Source organism: Tachyglossus aculeatus, unplaced genomic scaffold (assembly GCF_015852505.1).
Source record: "Tachyglossus aculeatus isolate mTacAcu1 unplaced genomic scaffold, mTacAcu1.pri scaffold_328_arrow_ctg1, whole genome shotgun sequence".
NCBI lineage: Eukaryota > Metazoa > Chordata > Mammalia > Monotremata > Tachyglossidae > Tachyglossus > Tachyglossus aculeatus.
In genome coordinates, this window is record NW_024045041.1 from 6,554 (window position 1) to 28,817 (window position 22,264).

General features: G+C 45.8%; 1 non-coding gene and 1 pseudogene across 1 annotated transcript; one reads left to right on the forward strand and one right to left on the reverse strand.

Annotated features, from left to right (window-relative positions):
- Positions 1 to 875: 875 nt before the first annotated feature.
- LOC119923874 lies at positions 876 to 1,013 on the reverse strand. Its single transcript, XR_005448992.1, has one exon. It is a non-coding gene; the product is annotated as a small nucleolar RNA SNORA7 (small nucleolar RNA).
- Positions 1,014 to 9,310: 8,297 nt separating this feature from the next.
- LOC119923873 lies at positions 9,311 to 16,397 on the forward strand (annotated as a pseudogene).
- Positions 16,398 to 22,264: the final 5,867 nt, after the last annotated feature.

Genomic DNA, 22,264 nt, shown 5'->3' on the forward strand with positions numbered 1-22,264 from the left:
GGACGGAGCGAGAGATTTCATAAGATGAGAGGGAATGTGGTCAGGAGGAAAGGAGAACAAGCACAGTGAGGAGGAGGAGGAGGAGGAGGAGGAGGAGGAAAAAGTGGAGAAGAAGGAGGAGGAGGAGGACTGGTATAATAATAATAGTTTTTGTTAGGTGCTTACTATTTGCCAAGCAGTGCTCTAAGTAGATACAAAGTAATCAGGTTGTAGCAACTGAGGCTCACAGTCTTAATCCCCATTTTACAGATGAGGTACCTGAGACACAGAGAAGTTAAGTGACCTGCCCTAAATCACACAGCTGACAAGTGACAGAGCTGGGATTAGAACCCAATACTCTGACTCCCAAGTCTGAACTTTTTCCACTAAATCACACTGCTTCTGAGGTAGCACTTATTGAGGGCCCACATGGTGAGGTGCACTGTATGAAGCCTCTGGAAAATATAGAATAAAGAAGTGACCCGTTCTCTGGTTACAAGGCACTTACAATCAGCAACTTGGCATTCATCAATATCCTTGCTTCCTCTACCATTGTCCAGACCCTAATCAATTTCTTATTCAAATAGAAAACCATTGCCTACACTGGGTTTTTTGGCCATACGTACTTAACTCTTGGCTCGATGTGCTCTGACTGTTGTGTAGCCATTTATTGTTGTCTTATGCTGTCAAGTCATGTCTGACCTATAACGATGCCATGGACACACCTCTCCCAGAACACCCCACCTCCACCTGCAATCGTTCTGGTAATATATCCATAGAGTTTGCTTGGTAAAAATACGTAAGCGGTTTACCTCTGCCTCCTTCCGTGCAGTAAACCTGAGTCTCCACTCTCAACTCTCTCCCATGCCGCTCCTTCCCAGTAAAGGTGGGTTTTGACTTGTAGCAGATTGCCTTCCACTCACTAGCCACTGCCCAAGCTTGTAATGGAATGGATATGCCTTTGTTTGACTCTCCCTCCCATAGTCGAGACTGGTAGAGTACTGGAAACTCTCCAGGTGTGATCCTGAGAGGTGAGCCATCTGTAGCCCACTGCGTTTTCCAGGCATTGTGTCCCAAATGGCTGAACCCCATCTCACTGAATCAAATTCACCAACTCCTTAATCTCAGTAGGCTAATGCTCTCTTACTTTGCTATTCATCATTTTTGCTATGAAATCATCACACTCTTGATACAACCGTACTTAGGAGCCTACAAAGAGCCTAAGATCCTCCCAGACTAAGCCCCCCTTTTCCTCTGCTTCTCTTCCCCTCTCCATCACCCTGACTTGCTCCTTCTCCTCTACCCCCTCCCTGCCCCACAGCACTTGTACATACTTGTATATGTACATACTTACTATTCTATTTATTTTAGTAATGATGCATATATATCTGTAATTCTATTTATTTATATTGATGATATTGTTGCCTGTTTACTTGTTTTGATGTTGTTTCCCCCCCTTCTAGACTGTGAGCCCATTGTTGGGCAGTGATTTTCTCTGTTTGTTGCTGAATTGTACTTTCCAACCACTTAGTACAGTGCTCTGCATGAAGTAAGCACTTGATAAATACCACTGGGTGAATGAATGAATACAATGGAAAAATAGGGCTTAATTAATATCTTCTCCAACTCTGATAGCTCTACTCTCTCTGCCTTCCTAACAATCTCTTCCACTGACGCCCAACATAAAGTCTTTTCACTATCACCTCCCACTCATGGGGTGACAGCATTGTAAGGGACCCTGTTTCTTCACATACCTACAACCAGATAATATCATTTACCTGCCAGAATGATTAAGGAGCTTATGTGGTTTACAGTGAAGTCATTCCCATCCTGAATCCTTTGCTCTACAGCCTGAAGAAGAAAGATAACAAAAATGCTCTTCTGAGAGCAATGAAGAGAAAAGTCTTTTCTACAGGGACACCTGTCCCAGAATGCTAAACAAATATTGAATTGAACCACCCTCCTGTAATCGTTAAATTCTTCTGCTTGGAAAATCTCTCCTGCTTTGGAGAGCTTGCTACTTCTCTATACATTGTTTGTTTTGAATATGGACTATTTGGCCACCTACGATTCCACAGCAGTGTAGGAAATTGGAGTGTGAGATGTGTTCTTGTCAGTCTCTGCTAGTAATTTGCCTCAGTGCAAACAGAGTTGATGAAGTTGCTGTATATACTGTCCAAGTGGTGTCCCCTCTTCATAGACATATTGATTGAATCATTCAGTTGTATTTATTAAGCACTTAGTGTGTGCAGAGCCCTGTACTAAGTGCTTGGGAGAGTGCAATGTAACAATAAACAGACACATTCCCTGCCCACAGTGAGCTTAAATTCTAGAAGAGTTTACAGTCCAGCAATATTGTGTTGACAATAGCACCTCAGATATCACATCTTTGCTGGCATCCCTTTCTTTCCAGAGCCAATGTTCCAATCAATCAGTCAATCAATCAATAGTATTTATTGAGCACTTACTGTATGCAGAGCACTATACTAAGTGCTTCTGTGACTACGATATAACAGAGTTGGTAGATATGTTCCCTGCTCACAAGGAGCTTACATTCTAGAGGAAGAGACAGACATTAATATGAATAAACAAATTACAGCTATGCATGTAAGTGCTGTTGGGCTGAGGATGCATGAATGAAGGTTGCAAATCCAAGTGCAACACTGCAAATGCTGAACAGGTCAAGCCTATGCATGTAGAAACATTGCCATCAATAATGATAGCTGTGTATTTGCTAAGCACTTACACTGGACCAAGCACTGTACTAAGCACTGGGGTAGATAGATGGTAATAATAATGATAATAACAATAGAAAACACCATTATTATTCTTATTATTGTTAAGCACTGTACTAAGTGCTGGGGTAGATACAAGGTATTCAGGTCAAACCCTGCCCCTGTCCCCTGTGCAACTCACATTCTAAGGGTGAGGGAGAATAGTTATTGGATCCTCGTTTTACAAATGAGGAAACAGACACAGAGAAGTTAATCAATGATATTTATTAAGTGCTAACTCTACTAAGAGCACTCTACTAAGTGCTTGGAAGAGTACAGTTCAATCTAGTTGGTAGACAAGATCCTGTCCCTCAAGGAGTTTACAATGTAAAGTAATAATAATAATAATTGTGGTATGTGATTGTCTTGTCTTATGCTGTCGAGTCATCTCCGACCCTTAGCGATGCCATGGACACCTCTGTCCCAGAATGACCCACCTCCGTCTACCATCGTTCTGGTAGTGGATCCATAGAGTTTTCTTGGTAAAAATCCAGACGTTGTTTACCATTGCCTCCTTCCACGCAGTAAACTCGAGTCTCTGCTCTCAACTCTCTCCCATGCCACTGCTGCCCAGCACCGTGAGATTTGACTTGTAGCAGATTGTCTTCCACTCACTAGCCATTGCCCAAGATAGGAATGGAATGGATGTAGCTCTACTTGCTGCTCCCTCCCATAGTTGAGACTGGTAGAGTATTGGAAACTCTTTAAATGTGACCCCAAGATGGGGTAGTATGTGCTAAGCTCTTAGTATGTTCCAGGTACTGTACTAAGCTCTGAGGTGGATACAAGCAAGTCGGGTTGGACACCATCTCCGTCCCAGTTGGGGCTCACATCTCACTCCCCATTTTCCAGAGGAGGTAGCTGAGGCCCAGAGAAGTCAAGTGACTTTCCCAAGGTCACACTGCAGACAAGTACACAGCAGGTGAGTGGCAGAACTGTGATTAGAACGCTGTCTGATTCTCAGGCTCTTGTGCTCTTTTCACTTGGCCACCCTGAACAGCATTTGGTGAAAGCCTGCACCTCAGGGAGCAGAATTAAGCTGCCCGCCATCAATGGATAGCATTTCGAGCAGAAGTTAGGAAACTGGACCTTGATTGAAGTATGATGTCAGTCTTTTTCAGGCTGTCAGCCCAGAGCATTCAGAGTTTCATCAATGAGAGTCTTTGCGATCACTGTCTTTGCATAAAGGCCCTGCAAATTCAGGAGTCCAGCTCCTAGGAGATTCTGTATGTAGCTTCCAAATTCCACACTTACTATGTGTCAGTCAGCAACACTGTGAACATTATGGTGAAAAGCATTGGTGCAATAGTTAATGCTGTTTGTGACAGCAAAGGGTATCCTTAAACAGCTTTTATCCAGACTTCTGACTGCTGTTTGAACAGAGTGTGACCATATGATGATAATAAATTTGGGAAAGCCAAACTTGAGGAGCATGACTCCCAGGTCTTCACGATTTACAAAATCAAAAAAGCCTTTGCATGGTCAATGAAGACCATGTACAGGGCCTATTTTGAAAGAAAAGAATCAATGTCAGTCATGCAAACCATGAGAAGCAGCGTGGCTCAGTGGAAAGAGTATGGGCTTTGGAGTCAGAGGTCATGGGTTCAAATCCCGGCTCCACCAATTGTCAGCTGTGTGACTTTGGGCAAGTCACTTAACTTCTCTGGGCCTCAGTTACCTCATCTGTAAAGTGGGGATTAAGACTGTGAGCCCCCTGTGGGACAACCTGATCACTTTGTAACCTTCCCAGTGCTTAGAACAGTGCTTTGCACAGAGGAAGCGCTTAATAAATGCCATTATTAAAGCAGCACAGCCGAGTGGCTAGAGCTCAGGCCAGGGAATTAGAAGGACGTGGGTCCTAACCACGGCTCTGCCACTTGTGTGCTATGTGACCTTGGGCAAGTCATTTTACTTCTCTGCTTCAGTTACCTCATCTGTAAAATGGTGATGAAAACTGTGAGTCCCAGATGGGACAGGGACTGTGTCCAACCTAATTAGCTTGTAGCTTATATCCACCTCTGCACTCAGTACAGTGCCTGACAGATAGTAAATTCTTAACAAATATCATGAAAAAAATAAAAACCTTCATTTCTGCTGTAACGCAGAGATTACAAGCTTATAGAACTTTACAACAAAGAACATTCACATGATAGTTTATGTCTCAAGCCTGTTGTCACACCTGGGATTTATCTATTTCATCCAATAAATCACATTTTCTCTAAATTGATTAATGTATCTGAAGACCATCACCAAATTTCTTAATAGTGTGCTATTCAGAACACTAAGAGAAATCACACATTATGGAGAAACAGAGTGCACTTAGGTTTATCTTGCTCTGAACTTTTGTCTTTAAAAAACTCTCTCATAACCTCACTTTGAAAATGACCCGTGTGACTGTCCCGAGGTGACCCTCGGGTACTGGCCATCTCAAGATCAAAAGCTATCTCGTGACCACCTGAGCCAGCAGGCGGAACTCGGAAGTGGGGGTGGGATACCGCCCCCATGACCAAATCTGCTAGATTGACAGCCCAAGCTGGGAATACAGAAGGTGTCCCTCGCCCCCGTGCCAATCAAATTAGGTATGGAGGAGGTGGGGAGGGCAGCGATTGGATAGACTGAGGCCGGAAGCTGGAATGGCCTAGGGGCACAGGCAATAAATACCTGTCGCCTCTGACCTTCCGGGTCAGAACACCAGGACACGCAGCAGCTGGAGCAGCCGCTGCAGCTGCAGCAGCAGCAGCCCACGTGTCTCTCCCTGCCCAGAAGGCCAGACGCCCGCTCTACAACCAGAACCAACACACTGAGGCAAGGGCCGCGGGATGGGTGAGTGTCTCGTGGGTGGGACCCAGGTATCCCGCTGCTGATGGGAATTATGAGTGGATTCCTCCCATGTAGGGAGAGCACATTGTGAGAGCTAGCCGCCCACCACGTGCGCGGGTAATGTAATGAATTCTTCCCATGTGGGAAAGTAAGTGGATTCTTCCCGAGTGGGAAGTGCACATGGGTGAGAGTTAACCAACTCACCCACGTGCGATTAACGGATGATTGTGTTCCTCCCGTGTAGGGAAGCTCTAATATTGCTAATTGATTATATTCCTCCCGAAAGGGAAGCTCAATCCATTGCGTCTAAACAATTACATAAATTCAATTCACCTCGCGGAATAAATTTTATATAAACTTAGGCTTTCCGTCCCCGGCCTCTCTCTCGCCTCGCCGATCACTGAACGAACCCGTCCCCGGACGACGGGTGACATAAATGGCGACGAGGGTGGGATTGGCGATAGGCGACAGAGAGCCGAGAGGGCTTTTTGAATTCCTCGCGGATCAAGGATGGAAAACCTTGGATGGAAAAGGATGGAAAAAAGATGGGACAGCCAATGGGTGCAGAATCACTGGGAGGACCCGGCCAATCTGGTGAGGGAATTTTGTGATTGGCGGTTGGCTACCCAAATCAGGAAAAGGAAAGGAAAGACCGCCCTCCTCGGTCTCCTAGCAACGGCGCTGCAGGCCACCGCCCAGGACTGCCGGCCGTGGCGGCAGGAGCGGGCCGCCCTAGAAGCAAAACTAAAGGAAAGTGAGACGAAATGCCTCTTACTGCAGACAGCGGTCGAGGTAAAAATGCAGCAGGCGATACTTTTACAGAAGAAATTGGCACCCCGGGTGGCTAAGGAGTTAGAAGCACAGAGGAAACTTCCCGTAACTGAGCAGGAGATCAAGCGGGTCATATACTCGGAGCTGGGTGTGAAGAATCCCTCTGTGGAGGAGAAGCGGGATCCCGATCCTTTACCGAAACTGGAACCGCCCTCTTCCCCGCGGGATTGGGAGCTGCCCCCGCAGAACCCTGAGGGGCAGCCCAGGCCCCTCTATCCTATTATCAAGGAAAAGCGGAATCCTGAGGGAAAGGTCACCACCCAGACTACTCACTTCACAGCCACTGAACTCAGGCAGCTCTCTAAGGAGTTTTCCCGGGACCCCGGGGAGCCGGTGATAGGCTGGTTGGCCAGGGTATGGAAGGGAGCGGCAGCCCAGCTGGACCTCAGTCCAGATGAAAGCAGCCGCCTCGATTTGGGCCCAGGGGTGGATGTGACCCACACTCACACTCCAGGTCGTACCCTCTGGACCCTCGCGGTACACTGGGCTCGGACAGTCCCCCGGAGTGAACAGGGAAGGGCCGGCACCCTCCGCTGGACCGACCCAGCTACATTAAACCAGCATCTCCTGGTGCTTGGAATTGAACAACTCCTGGATGAGAGGGAGAAAACTCAGGAACCAAGCCCCTGGTCCCTCCCCGCCCAAGAGGGCCTACTTCGTGCAATAGTAATGGGTGCACCCCCAGGGCCGGCGCGCGGGCTGGCCCACCGTTTGAGGGATAGGGCCACTGGGGTACAAACCTGGAGCACTTTGGCCAACGTGGTCAACAGTGACTGGCCCCTATTCCAGTCCCCTAAGATGCCGATTACCCGGCGTGTAGCAGCCATGATTAGGAAAGGCCTGGGGTTCAGGAGGGCAAAGCCGGTTCCAACGAATAGTAAAAGGGATACCCACCGACCCCCACAGCGGGTCGGCTCAGGAAGGTTGGGCCCAGGAGAACGGGTGATCATATGGAGGGAGTTAAGGGAGCGGGGATTTCCTATGGACGAGCTGGATGGGCTGCCCACACATATCCTGAAGCTGCTCACTCAGGAAGGTAGACCAACGGCCCCAACCACCACGGAGCGGGGAAATTAGAAGGGGGATCCGGCGGGCCCGGCCGTTGGACGGCGGCCGCGGCCCTCTCTCGACCCGGGTGCTCCCCCACGTCATATGACCGTCCCAGTAAATGATCGTCGGAAAGTCTTACCGGTAGACACCAGGGCCCGGGTATCTATGATGTGGAAGGATGCTCGGCAAGGAGGCCAACCATCAATTACAGGAAATAATTCCATAATTGGGGTTACTGGGAAACGGGGGACCCTTCCCGTCACCCGAGCACCCAGCTACTCAAGAAATTTGCAAGCTAAAGCATGGGGGTAGGAAACTTAACCACTTTGTCTTCAGGGCGAGAGCTATCAGATGGGAGATCAAAATGGAATTCCTTTGAGGGAAGGCACCTCCCTCTAGCAAAAGGTTGCCTCCCTCCTAGTGAATGGCTGCCTTTCTCAGCCTAAGGCACTTCCCCATTGAAACTACAATGGCGGTCATTAGGAATGAATTGGGAGTGAACTTGCCATCGTTCTCCCAGCCTAGGAACAACTGGAGGGGTGGTGATTTAATCATATCTGAAATGCCATTGCCTTAAATTTCTCTAACTTAGTAAACGGTAAAAGCAGATCAAATATAAAAGTCATCTTGATATATTTGAAATGATAAATGAATCTGACTGGGCAAACCTGTGCAGCTAATCCCAATGAGGGCTGCCCACTAACTTTGGTAGAGGCTTGGAGATCCTCCAAGACCTAGACCCTTCTCTTTTGCAGACATCACGCCTGGGAGAGGAGGAATGACGACACATCACTCTGTGAAACTGCTTGGCCTGCTCTTCACTGAACGTGTTAAATATTAGAACACACAAAGTCCAGATTTAATTGCTGCATATTCCAAATTATATGTATTAGAACTGGGGCTTGTTAGTCTTTGTTAAAGTGGTTCAGATGGTCTTTAATATAAAATCTCCATTTTTCAGGGTTGACAATGCAAGTTCTGCATGCTGTCTCTGCTATAGCCTAGCTAATGGGCAAAAAGCAGCTGTATGTTATTCGGTATCATACATATACTTTGTCTTTGTGATTGTTTCCTTTTAAGGGACTGAAAAGGTTTAGTCATCATATCCCAAGGATTTGGAAAGCAACAAGAATAATTGGAAAATTTGTTAAAATTGTTAGTAGTTTTTAAGAATGAGTTAAGAATAATTGTTTAATGTTATTAGGAAAAAGCTATTATTTCAAACTTTATCAATCATATCTGGCTTTATGATGCTCCTGGGTACTTCTCTGCCTCACAATTCTATGGTCAGGATTGCCTGACATCCAGACAGGCCCAGCAAAGGAATCATCACTGAACTGCCTCCCAGAGAGCCTGTCTTCAGTCTTAGCCATGGTGTGACATCATCAGGGAAGGGAACCTATTTCTACCAGGCGACCTGTTCCTGTTTCAACATGACCGGTGCTTCTCGCCCCCTCACTCCAGTGACTCTGAACAATTGGACACGATGATCTCTGGCAGTGTACCATGCAGCTAATGAAGAGTCCCCACCACCAGAGGAGTTTTGTACTGGTTCTATGGACTCTTTAGACTTGAGGAGGGAAACTCACTATTCCAGGGGTTGCTGCTACTTTTGCTCCTGGCGGTGGGCTTAGTGGGAGGATGTTGGTTACTAAATTGCTGTTGCTTGGCCCTTTTCACACAGGTGTGACAAACACACAGTCGCCCCCAGCTCTTGCCTCTGTGCGCTATCTTAAGACCGTTGTGCTAGTAAGGGAAGGGGTTGTTATCTGCCCCAGTGTTACACTGCTCTATCTGTGGATAGCGGCCACTTCAACCATCCCTGGCCCCTTTCCTCAGTGCAGTGCCTCAAAAGCATGGTGGGCCACCGGCCACCTTCCATACCTCCATACCTCCTACTCGCACGCCTTGAGGGTGGGGCGCTGCCTTCTGTTGCCCCTGGCCATGGGATAGGAAACGTCCTCTGCCCCAACCCATGGATCTGCTTTCTGGTTCCCGTGGCAAGCCAGGGAGGTTATCAGCCCATGCGGTCAGGGGAGGGACAGCGCCGGAAGGCACGGCTTCCAGTGCAACCCCACCACTATGCGACCTGGAGGGGATGCAGGAAGAGGTGGGGTCAGGTGGGCACGGATGGCGAGGGCCAAGGGGTGGTATGTCCCAAGGTGACCCTCGGGTACTGGCCATCTCAAGATCAAAAGCTATCTCGTGACCACCTGAGCCAGCAGGCGGAACTCGGAAGTGGGGGTGGGATACCGCCCCCATGACCAAATCTGCTAGATTGACAGCCCAAGCTGGGAATACAGAAGGTGTCCCTCGCCCCCGTGCCAATCAAATTAGGTATGGAGGAGGTGGGGAGGGCAGCGATTGGATAGACTGAGGCCGGAAGCTGGAATGGCCTAGGGGCACAGGCAATAAATACCTGTCGCCTCTGACCTTCCGGGTCAGAACACCAGGACACGCAGCAGCAGGAGCAGCCGCTGCAGCTGCAGCAGCAGCAGCCCACGTGTCTCTCCCTGCCCAGAAGGCCAGATGCCCGCTCTACAACCAGAACCAACACACTGAGGCAAGGGCCGCGGGATGGGTGAGTGTCTCGTGGGTGGGACCCAGGTATCCCGCTGCTGATGGGAATTATGAGTGGATTCCTCCCATGTAGGGAGAGCACATTGTGAGAGCTAGCCGCCCACCACGTGCGCGGGTAATGTAATGAATTCTTCCCATGTGGGAAAGTAAGTGGATTCTTCCCGAGTGGGAAGTGCACATGGGTGAGAGTTAACCAACTCACCCACGTGCGATTAACGGATGATTGTGTTCCTCCCGAGTAGGGAAGCTCTAATATTGCTAATTGATTATATTCCTCCCGAAAGGGAAGCTCAATCCATTGCGTCTAAACAATTACATAAATTCAATTCACCTCACGGAATAAATTTTATATAAACTTAGGCTTTCCGTCCCCGGCCTCTCTCTCACCTCGCCGATCACTGAACGAACCCATCCCCGGACGACGGGTGACAGTGACCAATTTAATCCCTTCCTCCCAAAAGAGAAACAAGGATTGTTTGGTTATTAACTTTCTGGTGGAGAGATGCTCTGAGGTTCAAGTGAGGGAGAGGCTGTCAGCACTGTGTTGAACAGGTCAGAACCTGACACTGCCCAGAATCCCTATAAATAGTGCTGGTGTGATCTTTTCTTGGAAATGGCTAGTGCTTTTCTGGATTTGACCTGAATATTTTCTTTGCCCAGGGATAGAGGATAGGAAAACACATGAAAAATCTATGACTAAAATTAAATCAGATGAGAAAAGATTTAAATCAGACGGCTCTGATATTTCTTGGGAACTAAATCCATTTTGTAGCGAAGGAAAATCTGCAATGGCAAATTAGTAGAGAGAGGTTTCTTGGGGAAAGTTATCAACTTCCTCTGAATAACCTGATTCTTGGAGGGATGTATTTTCTTTAACCCCACAATGATAATTCAGTGCTCACAAATGGGCAACAATCTGATATTATATCGTAATGAGTAGATTTAAAAACACCTTCTGAAGGCATCCTTCTCTTTTTAAAGAACAACAAAATTTCCTTTAATATATGGCATTTTTTATACTCATTCCCCTTTCAGACCGATCCCATTGAGTAAGGAGAGTTGGAATTTCAAGTAGACCCTTTCCTTAACTCTGTCATATTGCCTAATCAGAATTGGCAACCACTACAAAGGGTAAGTGATTATGTCTTTGCCTAGTTACAACTGTGTAGTAAAAGCTGTATGATTGTATATTGGTGTCCTGGAAAGTTTCCATAATAACTAGGCTCTTGGAGGTTTGTAAGCAATCTTGAAATGGCAATCAAAATCTAAATTAAAGTTAAACCCCTCAAAGTTTCTTCATAATATAGCCTCTCTGATTCATTTAAACACAAGAATAAATTTGACTTCAGTAAATTGAAAATTTGAGGAAGAAGGAAAAATAAATCTGCTTCACTGAAGAGATTTTTGCAAGTTAAAGCCATATGTGTGATTTATAAATGAAGTCATTTTTTTAAACGCTCAACTGAAATTTCCAGAGTGAAATTCAGAGTTTACAATAATACAACTTGCATGATCATCATCATTATCAGTGGTATTTATTGAGCGCTTACTATGTATAGAGCACTATACTAAGTGCTTGGGAGAGTGCAATTCAACTGTATTGGTGGACACATAGCCTGCCCACAATGAGCCTACAGTCTAGAATGGGAGACAGACATTAGTATAAATGAATGATTCATTATATATAATTTAAAGATATGTACATATCTACAAGAGATAGATCCCCCTGGCTCTGCTCTTATAATGGAAGTTGTGTTGAGACTTGAGAAGGGAGAATAGGGATATAACGCCAGCCTGCATTCATCAAAGACAGAGATTGCATTCAGCACTTGTGTGGAATTCCTGTAACCGGGCCTCAAAATAGCAAGGAATCAGTGACAACATGGTGTCAGGGCTGTATAGATGGTCTTCCCATAATTCTTTGGGGCATACTCTCCACTCTCTTAAACTCATGCTTGAGGTGTTTGCTATATACCTGAGGCTAGCCATCTAGAGATAACAGCATTGGACTGAATGTCAATAGAGGTTCCATTCCCTGCTTCATCACTTGTTGCCTTGTGAACTTGGGAGAGTTAATTAACTTCTCTATGCATGAATTTTCCCGTCTGTAAAATGGAGATGAAATACCTGTCTTCCCTCCAGCTTGGACTGTGAGCCTCATGTGGGACATGGACTGGGTCCCATCCAATTCTATTGCATCCACAACAGCACTTGGAACATAGCAAATGCTTAATAAATAATTATCATTTTTATAACATAGGTTGAAACCTGTTGAAAAATGAGAAACCAGAAAAGTCAGAAGACGAAATAGGGGGAAGAATCACATTCTAATCCTTTTTTAAGAGTAGGCGTTCACAGGGTGGGTAATAATAATAACATTTGTTTAATACTATATGTCAAGCACTGTTCTAAGCTGGGGTAGATACAAGCTAATCAGGTTGGACGCAGTTCCTGTTCCACATGGGGCTCACAGTCTTAATCCCCATTTTACAGCTAAGGTAACTGAGGTACAGAAAAGTTAAGAGACTTACCCAAGGCCACACAGCAGGTGAGTGATGGAGCCAGTATTAGAACTCAGGTCCTTCTGACTCCCATGTCCGTGCTCAGTCCACTAGGCCATGCTTACTCCCATGGCCATCTTCTGTCCCCTTTACACCCAAGCATAAACACACACACACACACACACACACACACACACACACACACACGCACGCGCACACACACACACACACACACACACACACACACACACATGCAGAATCCCTTTGTAGGTGCTGAACTCCCTATATTATCAGAACTGTGGGAATAGGTGAGAGAAAATTAAGTTATTGCAACATCGTTTTAATTCTATGTAGTTGTTCAGTGATTCGGCAGGATCGTAAGCTTTCTTCATTCAAAGTGAACATAAACTTCTCCCATTACTGTTGTCTGAAAGGGAAAACTTGGGCTTCTCTGACTTCCCTTTATATCCAAGCACAGATATCGAACCAAATGTGATCAAGTAGCAGTATCATTCCCTAAGTATGTTTCTTTATTCATTCTCCTAACATCCCCAAACTATAGGAATATTTTCCTCCTGAATTTCAATATTCATTTCTCAGTAGAGGAGAGATGCTGAAGCCATTGACTGCAGGAAAAGATACTGGAATGACTGACTTCATTCTCATGGGCCTGACAGATTCTCCAAGAGCCCAACTGGTCCTTTTCATGGTATTTCTTTCTATCTATATGATTTCTGTGGTGGGGAAGAAGAGTTGATCCTGATAATCCAGAAAGACTCCCAGGTTCACAGACACATGTATTTTTTCCTGTGTGGTTTGTCTTTTGTTGATCTGAGTTACTCCACAGCCATTACTCCTAAAACCTTGGAGAATGTATTAACATCCAGAAAGAAAATCTCATTCATTGGCTGCTTTGCCCAAAAGTATTTTTTCATTTCTGTAGCAGGAACAGAATGCTTTCTCCTCTCTGCAATGGCATATGATTGTTATGTATCTATCTGTAACCCACTGCTTTATTCTTCTGTTATGTCCACAAGACTATGCATGTGGTTTATGGTTGGGTCACATGGAGTTGCTTTTACAAGCTCCCTGATAGTTCTTCTGTTCATGGCTAGGTTGCTATTTTGCAACTCAAATGTAATTCAACATTTTTTCTGTGATACCTCACCAATCTTGGTTTTGTCCTGAACTGACACGCACAACACGGAAATGATGGTCTTTATCTTAGCTGGATCCACCCTTGCAAAGTCTCTGATAATGATTACAGTCTCTTACATGGCTATTATCTCTGCCATTTCGAAGATCAACTCCACTGTCGGAAGAAAAAAAGCTTTCTCCACCTGTGCTTCCCAGCTCAGGGGAGTCACCATCTTCTATGGGACTCTAAATCTTTACATACCTAAAGCCATGTAAATCTTACTCCCTGGGTAAGGACCTGGTGGCTTCTGTTTTTCTACACCATCGTGGTCCCCATGTTGAACACCCTTATCTACAGCCTGAGAAGTAAAGAGGTGAAAAATGTTATGAGCAGAGTGATTCATCTGTATCCTATAATGATGTGGTTAGAAGCAGGACAACAGGCAGAGGTCACTAGCTGGAGAACGAAGGGGAAGTCATCAGGGAGGAGACATGGGAAGAGGGCTCTGGTCCAGGACTTCAAGCCCAGACTCTCTGTTTGGCCTCTTCCCTCCCTCTGGTCCTCACCACATGCCTTCTCTCCGTCAGTCTCTTCTGGAGCTCCTGCTGGTGTTGTCCGGGTTCTGCCACCACCAGCACCTCCAGGTGCTACCCCTGGTCCCTCCAGGGTGGCCCAAGCAGGGTTAAAACGACCTTGGGACCAGCTCCCACCCTGCTGATCTCCCCTGGCTCAAAGCAGCGGGAAGCTGGGGCAGCCTCATCACTTCATCTGGTCCTTGAAAGGAGAACACCAGCAAGGACCCTAAGGTCAGAGCCCCCATCTTCTCAGCCTTCTATCCAGGGCTGTTTTGAAGGACCCAGCATCTCCCAAACCTCCAATAGGAAGATCCAATAATGGGGGGAACAGAAGGTCCAGGGCATTCTCCACTGCCCCCTCCTCATGGCATCCTTCACCCCAGAAACTCCAAGAAGCAAAACTTTGGCCTTGAATGACTTCACTGTGAAATCCATGTAGTGGGACCTCAGGCAGACAACATGTTATGTGACAAAATGATGGGGACAGTCTTATTGAATGAAGGCAACAGAGGTGTGTTGCATAAGCCTTTTCTTGTAACATTCATTGTCTTCTAGATTAGCCCCCACTCAAGATGATTTCCTCCAACCACTATGCTCCTTATTAGTTCCCTGACCTTCTTCTGTGTGTTCTATATAATAATGATGATGGTAATGACAATGGAATTTGTTTAGCACTTACTATGTGCTAAGCAATGTTTTAAGTGCTGGGTGGACAAAAGGTTAACAGGTTGGATGCAGTTCCTGTTCCTCGTAGAGTTCACAGTTTTATTCCCCATTTTACAGATGAGGTAACTGAGGCACAGAGAAGTTAAGTGATTTGCCCACAGTCACACAACAGACAAGTGGCAGAGTTGGGATTAGAACTGAGGTTCTTTTGACTCCCAAGCCCAAAAGGGATCTTCTGCCTCTGACTCCTAATATATATGGGTGATTTCTGTTCTAAACAGCAGCATCTAGGGTCTGTCCTGCCTGCCTCTTAGGGCATGAGTCCCGTGTGGGGCAGGTTAGCTTCATTGTCTTGTGTCTGCCCCAGGGTTTAGCGCATTCTTATTATAGGAACATAATCTCACAACAAGAACACTTCAGTATATAAAGATGAATGCTAATAAGGGAGCATGTTTGAAATGGATAAAAATTGTCAAGGGTGATGGCAGAGTTGAATATGATGTTGTTATTGATCATATACTTGTCTTCTGTGTGTTCTTGGGAAAGTCACTTATCTTCTCTGTGCCTCAGTTACCTCACCTGTAAAATGGGGATTAAGACTGTCAGCCCCAGGTGGGATATGAACAGAGTTCAAACTGATTAGCTTGTTTCTACCCTAGTGCATAGTTCAGTGCCTGACACATAGTGCTTAACAAATACCATTAAAAATGCTGAAACATTAAAAATGAAGGATATTCAATGAAGTTGAACTTGTTAATTCACAGGTGATTGAGGGCTCAACAAGGATTTCTACAGATTCATGGGCTTGGTCTGGAGAAATTATTAGGAGAGATATTAGATGTTGGAATGACAATCCATTTAGGTAAATAACAAAGAAGCAATCATTGTTATGTTCCAATCAATCAATCAAACATATTTATCAAGTGTTAACCATGTGCAGAAAATTGTACTAGGAACTTGGGAGAAGAAAATATAAGAGTTCGTAGACATTTTCCCTGCCCATACTGAGCTCATAGTCCAGGATCTATTCCTCCAAGTACCATTTGGAGCCCCTGTGTGGGAGAGAATACCAAGTTTGAAAGACCACTGGGATTTCTCAACCTGGTTTTTTTGTCTAATTAATATAATAACAGTAAGGAAACAAAACAAATAACCACTTTTAAATGCAATCATCATCCATTTCTCTCTCAAATGATATTTTTGTTGCTGTATAATTAAATATTATAGTTTGTAAATGCTCATCATGTCAACATTTAACTGGAAAAATATATTTTTGTACTTTTCCAACAGAAATAAATACACAAACGCATTTGGCTAAATAATCCCGTGATCTGCTCCCAATCAGTGGTACAAAATTAAGCCTATTACAGCACACAACACCTTCATAGGCTACTTGAATTTCTCCAGTAAGCTTTGGACACCTTCTGGCCCCACTTGCTTATATGCTATGAGAAAGAAAAACTTATATCAGTCTACCTTCTAGATGAATATGTTCATATTAAGCCTTAATAATTTCCTAGTCTAGTCTAAACTGGTTGAATCGGATGTCTGCGTATCCGAGTCCACCAGATTCTCCTTAATTCCTGAAGAGCAAAGGTGCTAAAGAATCACCCCAGTCATCACAAGCATTTATTAAATTTAGAGGCACTGAATTAAGCATTGGGGAGATTTTTTTATGGAAGAGAATAATAATAATAATAACCGTGGCATTTGTAAGCACTGCCATGGATACAAGCAAATCAGGCTGGACATAGTCCCCTTCCCATGTGGGGCTCACAGTCTTCATTCTCATTGTGCAGATAAGGTAACTGAAGCATACAAAAGTGAAGTGACTTGCCCAAGGTCACAAAGCAGATAGGTGATGGAGGCAGGATTAGAATCCATGTCCTTCTAACTTCCAGGCCTGGGCTCTCCACTAGACCACACTATCAAGTGATTGCACAATTGACTGCCATGGTCCCTGCCCCTAGTTTGGGGGAAGTGATAAGTATGGATCCTCTCAGTGTCACACCTGGAGAGTTTCCAGTACTTGACCAGTCTTGACTACTGGAGGGTGAGTCAAGCAGAGGCATACCCACTTCATTCCTATCTTGGGCAGTGGATAGTGAGTGGAAGGCAATCTGCTACTTGACGCTGCCAGCCTCTTCCTCCACTCCACCTCACCCACTCACCAACTTGGTCATACTCTCGACTTCATCATCTCCTACTGCTGCACTGTGTCCTCCCTCACCAACTCTGAAATCCCTCTCTCTGATCATAATCTTCTCACCTGCCTCCTCACTCACACTCCTTTCCCCTGTAAATCCGTATTACTCCCTCACAGAGATCTCCGCTCTGTGGACCCCACCCATCTTTCGGAGCGCCTCACACCCCACCTCGCCGCCCTCTCCTCTCTACCCAGTCTTGATGATCAGATTACTGCTCTCAACCCTACCCTTTCTACTCAGCTAGACTCACTCGCTCCCCTTTCCCTTCGCCGCTCTTGTACCACTAACTCACAGCCCTGGATCACTGCCACTGTCTGCCTCCTTTGCTCTTATGCTCGAGCTGCCGAACGCTGCTGGCGAAAGTCTAAACACCATGTCAACCTCGTTCACTTCAAATTTATCCTTTCCTGCCTTAACTCTGCCCTCTCTTCTGCCAGACAAAACTATTTCTCCTCCCTTATTGACACCCATGCCCATCACCCCTGCCAGCTCTTCTGTACATTCAACTCCCTTCTCCGGTCCCCGGTTCCTCCCCCTCCTCCTTCCCTCACCCCAACGATCTGGCCTCCTACTTCATTAACAAAATTAAATCCATCAGGTCCGAACTCCCCAAAGTCACTTCCCCCCCTTCTACAACTCCCCGGCTCTAAACACTCTCTGCTACTCTCCCCTCCTTCCCAGCAGTATCCTCAGAGGAGCTCTCCTCCCTCCTCTCAAGTGTTAATCCAGCCACCTGTGCTTCTGACCCCATTCCCTCTTATCTCATGACATCTCTCGCTCCATCCCTTCTCCCCTCCTTAACTTCCATCTTCAACCGCTCACTCTCCACTGGTTCCTTCCCCTCTGCCTTCAAACATGCCCATGTGTTTCCCATCCTAAAAAAACCTTCTCTTGACCCCACCTCACCTTGTAGTTATCGCCCCATATCACTCCTACCATTCCTTTCCAAACTCCTTGAACGAGTTGTCTACATGCACTGCCTAGAATTCCTCAACAACAACTCTCTCCTCGACCCCCTCCAGTCTGGCTTCCATCCCCTACATTCCATGGAAACTGCACTCTCAAAGGTCACCAATGACCTCCTGCTTGCCAAATCCAACGGCTTATACTCTGTCCTAATCCTCCTCGACCTCTCAGCTGCCTTCGACACTGTGGACCACCCCCTTCTCCTCAACACGCTATCTGACCTTGGCTTCACAGACTCCGTCCTCTCCTGGTTCTCCTCTTACCTCTCCGGTCGTTCATTCTCAGTCTCTTTTGCAGGCTCCTCCTCCCCCTCCCATCCTCTTACTATGGGGGTTCCCTAAGGTTCAGTGCTTGGTCCCCTTCTGTTCTCAATCCACACGCACTCCCTTGGTGACCTCATTCGCTCCCACGGCTTCAACTATCATCTCTACGCTGATGACACCCAGATCTACATCTCTGCCCCTGCTCTCTCCCCCTCCCTCCAGGCTCGCATCTCCTCCTGCCTTCAGGACATCTCCATCTGGATGTCTGCCTGCGACCTAAAGCTCAACATGTTGAAGACTGAACTCCTTGTCTTCCCTCTCCCTGACTTTCCCATCTTTGTTGACGGCACTACCATCCTTCCCATCTCACAAGCCCGCAACCTTGGTGTCATCCTCGACTCCGCTCTCTCATTCACCCCTCACATCCAAGCTGTCACCAAAACCTGCCGGTCTCAGCTCCGCAACAGTGCCAAGATCCGCCCTTTCCTCTCCATCCATACCGCTACCCTGCTCATTCAAGCTCTCATCCTATCCCGTCAGGACTACTGCATCAGCCTTCTCTCTGATCTCCCACCCTCGTATCTCTCTCCACTTCAATCCATACTTCATGCTGCTGCCCGGATTATCTTTGTCCAGAAACACTCTGGGCATATTACTCCCCTCCTCAAAAATTTCCAGTGGCTACCAATCAATCTGCGCATCAAGCAGAAACTCCTCACTCTGGGCTTCAAGGCTCTCCATCACCTTGCCCCCTCCTACCTCACCTCCCTTCTCTCCTTCTACAGCCCATCCCACACCCTCCGCTTCTCCACTGCTAATCTCCTCACCATACCTCGTTCTCGCCTGTACCGCCATCGACCCCCGGCCCACGTCATCCCCCGGTCCTGGAATGCCCTCCCTCTGCCCATCCGCCAAGCTAGCTCTCTTCCTCCCTTCAAGGCCCTACTGAGAGCTCACCTCCTCCAGGAGGCCTTCCCAGACTGAGCCCCTTCCTTTCTCTCCTCCTCGTCCCCCTCTCCATCCCCCCATCTTACCTCCTTCCCTTCCCCACAGCACCTGTATATACGTATATATGTTTGTACATATTTATTACTCTATTTATTTATTTATTTATTTTACTTGTACACATCTATTGTATTTTATTTTGTTAGTATGTTTGGTTTTGTTCTCTGTCTCCCCCTGTTAGACTGTGAGCCCACTGTTGGGTAGGGACTGTCTCTATATGTTGCCAATTTGTACTTCCCAAGCGCTTAGTACAGTGCTCTGCACATAGTAAGCGCTCAATAAGTACGATTGATGATGATGATGATGCTACAAGTCAAAGCTTACCTGTGCTGGGCAGCAACGGCACGGGAGAGAGTCAAGGGCAGAGATTCATTTAGTGTGTAGAAGGAGGCAATGGTAAACCACTTCCATATTTTTACCAAGAAAACTTTATGGATATGCTACCAGAACGATTGCAGATGGAGGTGGGGCCTTCTGGGGGAGTATATGGCTTATACTATGGGTCAGACATGACTCAACAGCATAAGACAGGCAGAGAATAAGTATGAAGAAAATACATCAGTGACTCAGAAACACAGGCTAAAGTTAAATAGTATAGCATTGGATGGAAAGAGGGAAAACTAACTGTCCAGTGTCCAATATCCTTTATCGTGAAATGCCCCAATGGGAGGAAGCCTGAAGTGCATTTACAGTAGTCTATTTAGCCACAGCAGGAGCTATGTTGGCTCAACCACTTTACGGGTGGTAGTTGAATGCACGTATCTTCACTGTCAAAGTCTTTGGAGTCTTCACTTCAAAACCAGGGGCTGAGATTTTTTGTGAAGGAAAGTGAATTGGGGAAATGCAGTAGTGCATTTTTGTCAGGGAATAGACAGGGCCAAGAGGGTCCTAGGCTGCCTCAATGTGGATCTCAAACGTGTTCCCCCTCCCCACCCCATCAGTTAGTCAGTCAATCACATTTATTGAGCACTTGCTGTGTGCAGAGAACTGTACTAAGGACTTGAGGGGGTCCAATATAAGAAGTACATTCCTTGCCCACAGCAAACTTACAGTCTAAAAGGGGAGACAGACATTAATATGAATAAATAAATTACAGATATGTACATAAGTGCTGTGGGGCTGGGAGGAGGGAATGAATAAAGAGAGCAAGTCAGGGTGATACAGAAGGGAGTCGAAGGAAAGGAAAAGAGGATTAAGTCATTGAAGAGATGTACCTTCAATAGGGCTTTGAAATGGGGGAGAGTAATTGTCTATCAGATAAGAGGAAGGAGGATTTTCTTTCCAGGTCAGAGGCAGGATGTGGGAGCGAGATAGATGAGAACGAGGTACAGTGAATAGGTTAACATTAGAGGAGTGAAGTCTAGCTGGGGGACCTCCACCACCACTACCACCACCTCTGGTGGTGGTGGGGAAAGGGGAAGGAACAGGAGGAGGAAAGTGCTTAACTTTCTCAGAGGCAAATACCACAGTGAATGGAAAATTGGAGGCTTTTGATTCAGAATTAAACATTCATAAACTCGATGTATAATAATAATGATAATAATAATAATAATAGCATTTATTAAGCACTTACTATATGCAAAGCACTGTTCTAAGCACTGGGGAGGTTATAAGGAAATCAGGTTGTCCCACCGGGGGGCTCACAGTCTTAACCCCCATTTTACAGATGAGGGAACTGAGGCCCAGAGAAGTTAAGTGACTTGCCCAAAGTCACACAGCTGACAATTGGCAGATCCGGGATTCGAAACCATGACCCCTGACTCCGAAGCCCGTGCTCTTTCCACTGAGCCCATTTTACCTCAACTGTAAAATGGGGATTAATACTGTGAGCCCAACGTGGGACAACCTGATTACCTGTTATCTACCCCAGCGCTCAGAACAGTGCTTGACATACAGTAAGTGCTTAACAAATACCATCATTATTATTATTATTAATAGAGAACCCTGAAATTCTTTGGAAAGTTCTTTATAGCAGTTCATTCAAATCCTATTCACTCTTTAGCTCCACAGTTAAAAGATCCATCTCTAAATCCTAAAGACTTGACCTCTTCTGAGTTTCCCTATCTCCCCTAACTCATGATTTGAGTGAGTGTTTGATGGATTAAAGAGAGGGGGAGTTGGGGTTGGGGGAAATCTTTCATTAACATTGCTTGAAAGGTTAGTGAGGGGCTGGGGAGGGGGCTAGAGTGAAAATCACCTCATCTCCTGAGGGAAGGAAGAGGAGGACAGAGCAAATATGTGTGACCTACAAATCAAAAAGACAGTTTTTCTCCCTGTGCCAGTCATATTTAAAAGGTTGACTCCACACCGTTCATTTGAAAAGGAGTCATTCCATTTGAAATGTGCTTAGCTCTCTCTTAAATTACTTCTTGAGCGTCAACTTAAATGTCCATCATGGTACTAGAAACTTGGGGATATACTCAGGAAATATGAAATTCAGTTAGAACAGAGTGAAAATGAAAATAAACTTGTGTGAATAATTACATAAAAAGCAAATAGATAATCCCTTAGATTAATGAAAGAGGGGCTCCTAAACCTACATACTGTCACTGCTGGTTTTTCTTGCCACTGTTAAAATTATTCAATGCTCATTCAGCTTACCTAAAACTGATAACTAGGATCTGTATTAATATGTCACTCTGCATCTTTCCATTTGACTGAAGTATTAATTCTCCTATGTGTAGAATTTAGTGATGTTTTCTAATTAAGTTGTCATCCCCAGTGAGGTAAGAATTGGCTTATAATACCTTGTATTTTTGTATAGAAATTTTTTCCAAAGGCATTTTCACATTACTTTTGTTCCTAACCATTTCTATGAGGTGGAGTCAGATATTATTATTCCCGTTTTATATATGAGGAAACAAAGGCATAGAGAGACTTAAGTGACTTGCCCAAGGTCACTCAGCAGG